Raw genomic sequence first — 12,280 nt, forward strand, 5'->3', positions numbered from 1 at the left:
ATAATGTGACATTTGACAAACTATTCAAATATCAAATTTAAAAATACCCTCTGCTAAAATTACAGTTTTGACATCAACTCTGAATACATTACTTGCAGGATTAACGTGGGGTCTCTTTCCCCATACACCATGTATATACAAACACACACACAACATAAAGGCTAAAGAACAGTCTAGAAAAAAACAGTCTGAGAACATGCCACGAGAAGATATTTACTATGTCAGGGTAAAGAAACTTGAGTAGCTAATGGAAAACAATTATTGAAAAATTTAAGTTTTCTTTAAAATTAAAATTCAAGTATTTCTTAAAAATACACAGGAAGATCTCTTAAGGATGCACAAAATCCACCTGTCTCACTCATGGAATGTGCTAAACCAGACATAATTCCTTAGCCACGTCATGGAAGCCAAATGGCATAAATTCTTCAGATGCTGAACCTGGTTAAAATAGCAACAGTAAATCTCCTTGAGCTGTGTGAAGGGAGGAAGAAAGAGAAGAGAAGAGAAGAGAAGAGAAGAGAAGAGAAGAGAAGAGAAGAGAAGGGAAGGGAAGGGAAGAGATCGAATATTAAAAAAAGGTCCAATTCTTTCTTGTTGCTTTAGGACCTAAGGGAAAATTTAAAGCTCTCCTTAAGCTAGAACTGCAAAAATTAATTTTTTTTAATGTTTATTTTTGAGAGAGAGACAGAGACAGAGAGACAGAGCATGGGCAGGTGAAGGGCAGAGAGAGAGAGGGAGACACAGAATCTGAAGCAGGCTCCAGGCTCTGAGCTGTCAGCACAGAGCCTGACACGAGGCTTGAGCTCACGAGCCATGAGATCGTGACCTGAGCTGAAGTTGGACGCTTAACTGACTGAGCCACCCAGGCGACCCTGGAACTGCAAAAATTAAAAGGGAATTTGTTTTTTTTGTTTTTTGGTTTTTTTTTTTAATTTTTTTTTTTCAACGTTTTTAATTTATTTTTGGGACAGAGAGAGACAGAGCATGAACGGGGGAGGGGCAGAGAGAGAGGGAGACACAGAATCGGAAACAGGCTCCAGGCTCCGAGCCATCAGCCCAGAGCCTGACACGGGGCTCGAACTCACGGACCGCGAGATCGTGACCTGGCTGAAGTCGGACGCTTAACCGACTGCGCCACCCAGGCGCCCCAAAAGGGAATTTGTTTTAAAACACCCAGAAATTTACACAACTGGGGCCGAGACTATTTGCCTTTATGTCACAATGCTCCTACTGTCACCACATCAACTTTGGGCTACACAAATTTGACTACATGCCCTTGGTGGTTGTGTCTAAACATGTGATAAGTCAAGAAATGTCCAGGGAAAAGAAGGTGGAAAAGTAAAACAACTAAAAAAGTTGTTAGTCTCAAGATGAGACTATTTTACAAAATTCAAAATAATGCCAAAAAAAGAAAAAGAGAAAAAAGAAAAAGAGCATCCAATTATTAACATATAAAATTTAGCTTTTGTGCAACATTCACGGGATTTTTTTTTTCAATCTTCACATCTAACTTGCTTTTGAAAAACAGCTTTACCGAAATATAATTCGAATACCATTTAATTAATCCATTTAAAGCGCATAACTCCATGATTTCTAGTTGTGTTCTACCACCACCGCCTCAATCAATTTTAGAACATTTTCATCACCCAGAAAAGGAGCCCGATATCTATTAACAGCGACTCTTCATTTCTCCCAAATCCGCGCCCTAGGAAGCCATTAATCTACCTTCTTCTCTATAGCTTTGACTATTTTGAACATTTTTTCCAAATGGAATCATACAATGTGTGGTCTTTTGTGACTGGCTTCTTCCCCTCAGATTATTTTCAAGGTTTTTCCATGTCATGAGCCTCCTCACTTCATCCCCCCCCCCTTTTTTTGTTAAGGTTTGTTTTGAGAGAGAAAGAGCGCAAGCGGGCAAGGGGCAGAGAGAGAGAGAGAGAGGGAGACACAGAATCTGAAGCAGGATCCAGGCTCTGAGCTGTCGGCACAGAGCCTGAGGTGGGGCTTGAACTCATGAACTGGGAGATCATGACCTGAGCTGAAGTCGGTCGCTTAACCGACTGAGCCACCCAGGCGTCCCGCACTTCATCCCTTTTTACAGCCAAATAATATTTACAACCATAACCAAAGCACTTTTAACTGCATCCAGTGAAGTTTTGACGTTTGTGTTGTCCTTTTCATGGATCTCAAAGCAGTTTTTGAGTTCCTTTGTAATTTCTTCTTTGACCCATTGATTGTTTTGAGTGTGTTAATTTTCATGTATTTGTGAGTTCCCCAGATTTCTTTTATTATTGATATCTAATTTAATTCCGCTGTCCTCAGACAGCATAACTTGAATGAGTTCAGTCTTTTTAAACTTCGTGGGGCCGGTTGCATGACCTCGCATGTGGTTGATCATGGAGACTGCTCCACAGGCCCTTAAGGAGAGGGTGCATTCTGCTGCTGTCTTTAACGGTGTTCTGCTGTGTTCCGCTGGAGTATTTTATAGATGTCTTGTTAGGTCTGTGGCGTTTACAGTGCTGGTCAAGTCTTTTACTTCCTTATTGATCTTCTGACGAATTCTTCCATCCGCTATGGGAAGGTAGATTTTGAAATCTCCAACTACTGTTGAATTTTCTATTTCTCCCTTCAGTTATACCCATTTTTGCTTCGTGTAATTTGGGACTAGGTTATTATTTTGTTTTTAATTATAATTTTTTTTTCTCATTGGATAATATATCTGTGCCTCATTTCTTTTGAGGTAATTTTCAGGAAGCTTTATGAGACTCGGAACTGACAACTATTTTTAAGGATCCGTCCCTGCTATTAAACAATAGGCAAAATTAGGTTAATTTGCCTTATTTTATAATACAAATATAACAGCAACTTTGTCCATTACTTTACAAGATGGGTGTGCTGCTAATATTAATTCCAATGCATTTGTAATATTTTAACTATTTGCGCAGTTTCCAAAAACCATTAGATGTTTTAGAAATGAAGTGTGTTTGTCTATGAATAACTTTTATGTTAATTATAATTCATCCTTACTGACTTACTAGAGTAGGCATTCATATATTACACCAAGTTAGCTCCCCTGGAATAAAGCCACACTTTGGCATTTCCTAGCTACTAAAATTGAGATTTTCATCCAAAATCTGCTACCAATGTATTCTTTTAGTTTTCATTTTTTCATTTTTATTTTAGAGAGAGAGAGAGTGAGCTGGGGAGAGGGGCAGAGGGAGAGAGAGAGAGAGAGAGAGAGAGAGAGAGAATCTTAAGCAGGCTCCACATTCGGGATGAAACTTGATCCAACAACCCTGGGATCGTGACCTGATGAACCGAAATCAAGAGTCAGACATTCAACCCACTGAGCCCCTCAGGCGCCCCATCCAACTTATTCTTTTAACCTAGAGAAGCTTCTTTTGCTTTCTCTGCCTTGACTTTCTTGATGTAAAGTAGAGATAGCATCGCCTGTTTGCCTAGTTCATGAGGATATCATGAGGATAAACTAGCCAATGAGACATTTAGAACATTAAATGTTCTTAACAAGTGCACTTTTATAACCTACAGAACTTAGAGAAAATGATTGCTCACATATGACAAAAAAAAACAACAACAGCATTTGCAAAAGACCAAAAAAGAAAGATAATGTGCCAGGTCACACGCATAATTCTTGGAGGCAGAGGCAGAGGTAGTGTGAGTGGCTGCTCCCTTTGGGGATTGCCCAGGACTGATTTTTACTGAGCATGAGCACCTGAGCCAGGCACAGTTCTCAGCTCTTTTTCATCATCACTTAATCCTTACAATCATCTAAGGGAATAACTAGTTTTATCCCCATTTTACAGATGAACTAACTGAGGCTTTCAGAGGTTAGGGGACTCACCCACGGTCACACTCTAGCTTAAAGACAGGCTTCAACCAAAGCAGGCTCATTGCAGATTTTTTTTTTTTTTTTTTTTTTTTTGCTGATTCACTCAACTGCATTGCCTTCTCAAAGATTGTAAGATAGCTTCTCTTTTGACCTGACAAGTTCATTGTAATTCCCAGTATTAGAATCAAAAGCTCTGGATCAGGAAGATCTCAAAGACTTCCTATGCATATTAAAAGGAGATACCATTTTTCATCTATACGATTGGAAAGTATGAAAGGATTGATAATACCTAGTGCGGATGAGTGTGTAGGAAAGTAAGCACTACCAAAAATCATGTACAATGTGTATACTCCTACTGTTTGGAAGGGCAAATTGTCAGTAACTCTCAAAAAATAAAATTTAAAGGAGACTGCCCAGTGCCAGGTAGATGGTCACCATGAAGTTCAACTCCTTTGTGACCTTGGACCACAGCAAAAATCTCAAACGCCCCCTCAATGCCCCCTTGCACATGCACAGGAAGATCCTGTCTTTCCCAATGTCCAAGAAGCTGCAGCAAAAGTACAATGTGCCAGGCCCATGTAACAAGGATGATGAGGGCCAGGTGGTTCAAGGACACTGCAAAGGTCACCAAACTGGCAAGTTAGTCCAAGTGTACAGAAAGATATATGTCATCTACATGGAGTGGGTACAGCATGAGAAGGCTAATGGTACAACTCTCCATGTGGCATTCACACAAGCAAGATCTATTTTCTCACCCCTAAGAGGTGGTTCTCACTAGGCTAAAACTGGACAAAGATCAGAAAAAAAATTCTTGAATGCAAAGCCAAATCCTGACAAGTTTGAAAAGAGAAAGGCAAATATAAGAACTTAATGAGAAAATGCAAGAATGAATATAACCTGTTGTGCAACCATGGTTTAATTGTAGACTTTTAGCCTGACGTGTATTCCTTTGAAACTTTCCAAGATGTCTCTCAAACATTTCGTTTCGTTCTTGTTTTGTTATTGATACGTAGCTCTGTAAATCTGCTTTTGTTGTTTTGATTAATAATTTTGTGAAAACAAAATAATAAATAACTATACACACACACACACACACACACATACAGGAGAGAGTGAGAGATTGAGAGAGAGACACCTGGATGGATCAACATTTGGCATTATTGTGGATAGGGTATGGTATTGAAATAGGGGAATTAAGTTAGTCTATTTATGATGATAGCCAACATTTACCTGGTGCTTGGGTAGTCTTTAAAACATTTTACATATACTAACCGGTTTAATTCTGCTAATAAATTTTGTTTGCATTTGACAGCTGAGGAAAGTGAATCACAGAGATGTTAACTTGCCTAAGCTCATACAGCAGGTGGCTCCAGAGTACCACCTATACCTCATTGCCTCTTATTCTAGAAGTTCAGATTCCTCTCTTCACTCCACTCCCAGAATGCTGCAGTCAAGCTTATATTTCCAGAAAGGAGATGGGAAACACCTTCTCTGGAGGATATCACGAATCCTGGAGAAAAGATCCAAAGATATTGACAGTGGGTGTCTCCAAAGAAATGGCTGAGCCAGATCACCTTACAGTGAAGTCCAATCATCAAGTTCCACCGCTTACTTAAACCTTCAATCAACTTTTTGTCACACAAGGATCACAAGACATCTAGGGAAAGCCTCTAAAACGAAAGACAGAGACCAAAGCACATAGAAAAAAAAGCAATTTGGAAGAGAGACTATTCAGACATGTAAAAACATAAAAGACAAAATATTTTTTTGAAGAATAAAACATAGGTTATGAAAAAAATCAGACAATAAAAATAGTTGTTGGGAAATCCAGCATAATGGTAGAAATAGTAGCAATAATAACTTCATAGAAGAGCTGGAAGATAAAGGTGAAATGGAGCAAAAAGATTAAGATGAAAACTAGAAGAAAAAGGAATATGGAAATTAGACAACCAATACAGGAAGTCCAACATCCAAACAAGGTAGCTCCCGAACAAGAGATCAGAGAGGGGATGGAATTATCAAAGAAATAATATTAGAAAATTTCTCAGAGATGAAGGATACAAATTTTCAGTTTGAAGGAATCCATTATGTAACCAGCTTAGCCAATAAAAATACATTCACACTAAGGCTTATCATTATACATGTTCAGAATACTGGTGAAGCAGAGAAGTTTCTTCAATAGTTTAAATATTTTTTTTTAAGTTTATTTATTTTAAGAGTGAGAGAGAGAGAGAGAGAGCAAGTGGGAAAGGGGCAGAGAGAGGGAAAGACAGAATCCCAAGCAGGCTCTGCACTGCAGAGCCCGATGTGGGACTCGAACTCATGAAAGGTGAGATCATGACCTGATCCAAAGTCGGACCCTCAACTGACTGAGCCACCCAGGTGCCTCAATATTTTAAATATTTTTAGCCCATTCTCTTATCACTTGTGTGGTCTATGAGGAGAAGTCCACTGTAAGTGGTAAGTGGTTAAGTCCTAGCATTGTTCCCTCCGTATGTAAGACCCCCCTTCTCCAACTCCTTGCTTCTTTCAGAGTTTTCTCTTTGTCTTTGATTTTCTGCGGTTTGAATAGGATATGCCTAGGTGTAGATTTTTTGGTATTTTTCTCGTCTAGATCCTCGAGCTTCTCGGATCTGTGGTTTGGTATTTGTCATTAATTTTGGAAAATTCTCAGCCATTATTTCTTCAAACATTTCTTCAGCTCCATTCTCTCTCCTCTTCTGGTGTTCTAAGTATGCGTAGGTTATATTGTTTGAAATTATGCCACAGCTCTTGGGTATTCTGTTCTCTCTTTGGATTTCGTTTAGAAGATGTTATTGACATATCTTCAAGCTCACTGATTCTTTCCTTAGCCGTATTTGGTCTACTGATGAGCCTATCAAAAGCATTCTTCACTTCTTGTTGCAGCATTTTAATTTCTAGCGTTTCCTTTTGATTCCTCATTAGATTTTCCATCTCTCTGTTTACATTGCCAATCAGTTCTTGTTCTACCTTTTCCATTAAAATCCTTCACATATTTATGTTAAATTCCCTGATTGGTAATTCCAAAATCTATGTCATATTGGAGTCTGATGCTTGCTTGATCTCTCCAGACTGTTTTTTCTTGTCTCTTTGCATGTCATATAATCTTTTGCTGAAAGCTACAAAGGATGTATTAGGTAATAGAAACTGAGGTACAATGGCTTTTAGTGTGAGATTTATGTGAATCTGGCTAGGAGTTGGGCTGTGTTCAACATTGCTGTAGCTGTAGGTGCAGAGGCTTCAAACTCCTTGTGTATTTTTTTTTAAGTTTATTTATTTATTTTGAGAGGGAGAGGGAGCGCATGAGTGGGGGAGGGGCAGAGAGAGAGAGGGAGAGAGAGAGAACCCCAAGCAGTCTCTGCACTCTCAGCGTGGAGCCAGATGTGGGGCTCGAACCCATAAACCGAGTGATCATGACCTGAGCTGAAATCAAGAATTGGACACTTAACTGAGCCACCCAGATGCCCCTGTGTCCTTGTTTGTGACTCCTCTGTTGTCTTTGAGTTTCCCTAATAAGTTCTTAAGTAGAATCTGCACCTTACAGCTTTCTTTGAGCTGTAATCCACTGTTATACTGAAGCCGTGTTGATGTGGTGGTAGGAGGTAAGGAGGGGAAACATTCATAATCTTAAGAGGAAATGTCAGTCTTGCAGTGGGCCTGTGTCCCTGGGCTGTGGGCTCATGTTTCCCAGCATTCCCCTTTTCCCACCTCCTCCTTGTACTCCCTCTTCCTTCCCCAGCCTTAGTTGAGATAAGGATACAAAAGGAAGCTGAAGTTAGGGAATTTCTCCCCCCGCCCCCCCACCCTGCCCAGGTGAGATAAATCTCTGATAAAATCCTGACCCCTGGAGGGGCACCTGGGTGGCCTGGAGCCTCTTTTGGATTCTGTGCCTCCAGCTGTCTCTGTCCCTCCCCCACTCACACTCTGTCTCTCTCTCTCTCTCAAAACTAAATAAACATTACGAAATTAAAAAAAATATTGACCATTGGAAACCAGCCTTTTTTTTTTTTTTTTTTAACATTTATTTATTTTTGAGATAGAGAGAGACAGAGCATGAACGGGGGAGGGTCAGAGAGAGATAGGGAGACACAGAATCTGAAACGGGCTCCAGGCTCTGAGCAGTCAGCACAGAGCCCGATGCGGGGCTCGAACTCACATACCGCGAGATCGTGACCTGAGCCGAAGTCGGACGCTTAACCGACTGAGCCACCCAGGCGCCCCTGGAAACCACCCTTTTTTCATGGAGAATACTCTAGACCAATTTCAAAATGGTTACTTTTACTGTCCCTCTGCCAGAGACACAAGAGAATTTTTCTCACCTCTTCACCATGAGCCTGATGGAGTTCCTGGAGGCACATGAAAGTGTGGAGACCCCCGCCTAAGACTGCAGACCCCTAGGAATTTCTCTCTCTTCTGCTAGTTTACACTCATCCTCCACCAGTTTGTCAAAATTGTCATGTAAGTGTACCCACCAGTTAATGGGAGGTAGGAAAACTGATTTCAGCTGTGATTTTCTGTCTCTTCAGATTTCAGGCTGGCAGTTTGCCCTATGACCTCAGTTCTCTGATGAGCCCAAGAAAAGTTATTGATTTTCAGTTTTTAGCTTTTTTCTTATAAGGATGGGAGTGATGAATTCCAAGCTCTTTACAGGTTGGGGCTGAAGCCAGAAGTTGATAAGTTTCTAAAAGCTTCCAGAAAAAGAGGGGGGAAGAAGTCACATGTGAAGATCAGGAGTCAGAATGACATCAGGCTTTCTCACAGTAACACTGGAAGCTTGACAATAAGAGGGCTACGCCTTCAGAATTCTGGGGGAAAAAAAAATCTAACCTAATATTTTATACTTTGTCAAACTATCAATTGAGTATGAGCATAGAATAAAAATATTTTTAGAAATGTTTAAACATACAACTACCCAAAAAATTTCCACTTGTCACCCTACGCTTATCTGGGAAGCCGCTTTGCTCAGAATAGTGAGATAAAACAAGAAAGAACAACAGCCAATGTTGAAAAAAGAGTTCCTGATAAAAATATACCCAGGCATTGGTTGGAATGCTGAACATACCCCTCCCCATAATCCTCCAGTCAGGATCGTTCCGGTAGCTCTGCACATTAGCTACAACTTTGGTGGTCTGACATATCCAAGTGCCCTTTCCCAGCCCTTGGCTTTGCCTGTACACACTGAGGAAGTACCATGTGTAATTAATAAAGTATAAAGAGAAAGAGGGACAAAAAACAAGAAAGAAAAGAAAACATGGGTACTGCTATTTTTTTCAGTCTTCTGGAGCTTACTTAACTTTACTTTAGATTATATGCATGTCAAACTTGTTAAAATTATAAAAGTTACTTAAGTTTAATTTTTTAAGTTAATTTATGTATTTATTTTTTTGAGAGAGAGGGATAGAGAGCGAGTGAGGGAGGTGCAGAGAGAGAGGGAGAGGGAGACAGAGAATCCCAAGCAAGATCCACACTGTCAGTGGATGCGGATGTCAAGACTGATGCAGAGCTTGAACTCATAAACCTTGAGATCATGACCTGAGCTAGCTGAAACCAAGAGTCAGACACCTAACCGACTGAGCCACCCAGGCACCCCAAGAATGCTTAGGAAGATGAATTCTCACTGCAAACTCGTTGAGAATTGGTGACAACATTAAGTGAAATAACCTCAATTCATTCTAGTTTGGAATGTTTGGTGTTTACCTGATAGAGTGAGCACAAAAAAGAGGCAAAGACTTTTAATTATCTTTTATCATTATCTTTTATTTTTGTATTGCAAGTGATGAATACTCATAAACTAACCTTTGTAAGCGTACCGTAAAAGGCACTACATAAATGGTTACACTATGGCATCGCCAATATAACACTTTTGAAAAATGAAACAAACAAGTGAGGTCATTGCGGGAGTAAGTGCTTGTGGATTGGTTAAAAAATAATCCAGTCTCAATATCATAAGTAGATGCAAAAAAGTGCCGTGTGTCAGACTTGGTGCGCTCTGGAAACCACTAAATGACCCTGATAATGACAAAGGCATTGACAATAAAGATTCAAGTGAACAGCTCAAATAATACTGTTTCATGAAATGAGGGAGGAGTGAAAACGGTGCATTACTAAATGAATATTATCTCGTGTAACATAACGATTTTGAACTCGTATGGGAACTAAATTGATTATTCTAAGTAAAATAAAAGGAAAATGAATTAACTTCCAAACTGCTTCCCAAATACATCTCCCATTTTTGTTGTGGAGGTGGTAGTGAATGACAGCAAGATAAACCTAATGGTCGTTCCTCAAGAGCTGAGGCCATCATTTCATATTTGTATCTTATGCCCATCTTACTAAGGAAGTCCCTTGCCTCCCTCTCTGCCATATCACCCTGTTTCTTGTCTTCACAGCCTGATCACTAAATGCTATTTTCCTGTTGATTTGTCGGTTCATGTGCTGAAAGTCCACCTCCCTCGTGAGAATGTAAGCCCGATGAAAGGAGGGGCCTTGCTGTCTTACTCCCACTGAATGCATCCCGGAACTTACCCAATGCCTCCCAGATCATAGGCATTATTAAATTAATTATGTCAAAACTAATTCAAATTAATGAAATTTGTCAAAACTAAATAGATGGAGTGAATAATGAGCACCTGGTAGACCCAGTAGAATATGGGCATTAGTTCAATTTTCCTCACAAATTTGGGGTCGTCTTCTGATCATTGGGAGCAAAAGAGCCTTCTCTCCAAACGGTTCTCAAAGTTATGGAGTTAATGGTGATCACTGGTGTTGAAATCTTCCTAATCACTAAAGGGAATCATAGCAGGGTTGTAGCTATTAGCAGCCTTTGCCCTGTGGGAAATTTCTCAAGAGCTTATATAACCCTCTTAGTTACAGAGAAACGTGGTCCACTAAACAGCTATTGCATGAGGTCCGACACAACAGAGGAACTGAAGTAAACATGAGAATAAAATGGTGCTCTATATTCGAAAGCATAACTGGTTTACTCCTTTACCTCAGTAGGATATTTTGCTCTGTTACCACTTTGAAGTCAGATTAATTCTAGTTTCACTTGAAACCCTTTGATGGCTCGGCCCTGACTACAGAAAACACTAGAATCTTTAGCATGCAATACAACCCTTTCCATAATCTGGCTGATTTCCTCTCTCCTGGTATCTGGTTTTTCTGGCACTAACCAAGCTCTAGCTGAAGCAAACAGCTTCTAGTTCCCTGAAAAACCCAACTGTTTCTTCTCTCAATGCTTCTCTCACGCTGCTCTCTCCGCTTGGGAAGCCCTGCTCTCCCCCCTCCCCGCCCTGGCTCACTCAAGTGGTCTGTACTCACTGGTTGGGACTCTATGAGAACTTCTTGAGCCCCCTCCTCTAGGAGAAGTGACCAGTTCCTCCTTCAGATGCAGCCCTCTCCCCTCACGTACAGACCTCACATTGGGCCTGGCCCACACCTACTCCTGAAATTGCATTTCCTGTCGCTCTTACCATTGTTTACACACACTGGAATCCTTGCAGCTCCTCAAAACCTCCATTCTCATTTGCCAGGAGTAAAAAATGTCCTCCCAGGGATTCACACGGTGTGTTCCCGACTTCATCTGACCCCACTCAAACATCACCTTGGAGGAGAGGTTGTCTTTGACCACTCTACCAACGATGTTTTTCCCCTTCCGCTTTCTAAATGGAACTACCCTCTCTCTCGCCCTTTACCTCACCTCATTTTCTCTTTGTAGTACTGATCTACCATTATTTATTTAGTGATTATCTGTCTGTCTGTCTTCCTTCTGGAATGTAAGCTCTGGGAGGGTAGGTTTTTGTTTTGTTCTCTGTTGTAAATATTTGTGAATGACACCCGTGACACTTTTTGACACAAATTGGTCTGAGACTTATCTCCCTTGCAGAACAGCAGGGGTTATAGCCAATTCCTGTTGGTTTCCTCAGCTCCTTCCTGGCGCAAAGTAGCTTCTTATTCTCTGTATGACTGGATGAGGTCAAGCATAAATTACCTGTAATAACAGTTCCCAACAAAGGGACTCTGAATCTGTGTATGCTACCTAAGCTGAAGAATACAACTACATTCCCACAATTCCTTTATCTAAAACTCCTGGCACCAGATGTTTTTCAAAATTCAGAATTGTTCGCTACTTAACATCCCTAGTAGGGTCTGGGGTGGTACCCTGTAATCAAACCTATCAGTAGCTTTGCAACAAAACATGAGGAGTCCTACAGAGTGTGATGAATAATCCTGAAGTCAGCTTTGTCTGTCAAGTGAGTTATCAAGATACATTTAATTTAAGAGTTTGGAATTTTGGAATTGCGGACACAGGGCTATGGACATGTACTAGCATAGGAAGATCTGTATCTCTGTGCTACAATGGGCTCCCCACATTCTAGAAGATTAGATACCACTGATATCACATGTTCG

General features: G+C 40.5%; 1 pseudogene; it reads left to right on the forward strand.

The window, feature by feature from the left end:
• Window positions 1-4,286: 4,286 nt before the first annotated feature.
• LOC131493056 (large ribosomal subunit protein uL24-like) lies at window positions 4,287-4,740 on the forward strand (annotated as a pseudogene).
• The last annotated feature ends 7,540 nt before the right edge of the window (window positions 4,741-12,280 follow it).

This window comes from Neofelis nebulosa, chromosome 13, assembly GCF_028018385.1.
Source record: "Neofelis nebulosa isolate mNeoNeb1 chromosome 13, mNeoNeb1.pri, whole genome shotgun sequence".
NCBI lineage: Eukaryota > Metazoa > Chordata > Mammalia > Carnivora > Felidae > Neofelis > Neofelis nebulosa.